Here is a 1441-nt window from a genome sequence, read left to right as displayed (position 1 = left end):
TTAATGTTCCTTCTCCTACTACTACTACTACTACTACTACTACTACTACTACTACTACCTAACATAAGCTAACCTACGTGCCGTCACCATAACCTCTTCTAATGCTAATGCCTCCTCTGGTCTGCCCCCGACACGTCCTCTCTATATTAAGGACGCAGACGTGAGGGAAATGTGTGTGATAGACATCCGGTCCGTCTGTAGAATTATCACATTATTATGGTGTCAGAGAGAGAGAGAGAGAGAGAGAGAGGAGAAGAGAGAGAGAGAGAGAGAGAGAGAGAGAGAGAAATTAGAGTAGAGTTTTCTCTCTTGAAGGAAAAATTTGGTCCTTTCTGTATTGTGTGTGTGTGTGTGTGTGTGTGTGTGTGTGTGTGTGCGTGTGTGTGTGTGTGTTTGTGTGTGTGTGTGTCTGTCGGTGTCAATGTCTCGCCTCAGTATCTCGAGGGAGGGAAACTGTTATTACTGAAAACTTGTGAAGGAGAGAGAGAGAGAGAGAGAGAGAGAGAGAGAGAGAGAGAGGAGAGAGAGAGAGAGAGAGAGAGAGAGAGAGAGAGAGATAAAGGTGATAGAAAGAGAGGAACATCCCCAACAGGAAGGCATCTGGGTAGAGGAGGAGGAGGAGAAGGAGGAGGAGAAAAAAGTAAGGTGCAAAGGAAGAGAAACAAAGAGGGAGAAAAAAAAAAGGGCTGAATAATACAGTAGAGAATAAGAGAAGGAGGTGGGTGGCGGTGGTGGTAGAGAGAGAGAGAGAGAGAGAGAGAGAGAGAGAGAGAGAGAGAGAGAGAGAGAGAGAGAGAGAGAGTTAACACAGATTGACTCTATTGACCAGTTGTTAGCGCCACCTCAAGGAAAGGCAGTGTGATGTAACCTCTTCTCCCAGGCCCCCCCCCTACTCCCCTCCCTCCCGCCCCCTTACTATTTCCCAACTCCTCACTGCTCCTAGATAAACGTCTCCTCCTCCTCCTCCTTCTCGTCGTCCTCTTCCTCCTCCTCCTCCTCCTCCTCCTCCTCCTCCTTGTTTTTATTCTTGTTCTTCTTGTTTTTCTTGTTCTTTTTGTTTCTTGTTCTTGTTTTTTTCTTTCTTCTCGTTCGTGTTGCTTTGTTGTTATTGTTGTTGTTGTCTTCGTTGTTGTTGTTCTTCTTAGCCTTCGTCTTCGTCTTCGTCTTCTTAGCCGTCTGTTATAGCCTTTATCTTCGTCTTTCCCCATGGTCTCCCTCTCCCCCCACGCCAGCACGACACCACATCCCTCCCATCAGTAGATCCATTTCAGAATTTAATCTCTCAGCAACAGATCTATTGTTATTTTTGCTCTTTTACTTATATTATATATATATATATATATATAATATATATATATATATATATATATATATATATATATATATATATATATATATATTTTTTTTTTTTTTTTTTTTTTTTTTTTTTTTTTTTTTTTTT

This window comes from Scylla paramamosain, unplaced genomic scaffold (assembly GCF_035594125.1).
Source record: "Scylla paramamosain isolate STU-SP2022 unplaced genomic scaffold, ASM3559412v1 Contig132, whole genome shotgun sequence".
NCBI lineage: Eukaryota > Metazoa > Arthropoda > Malacostraca > Decapoda > Portunidae > Scylla > Scylla paramamosain.
Note: the sequence above shows the minus strand (reverse complement) of the source record.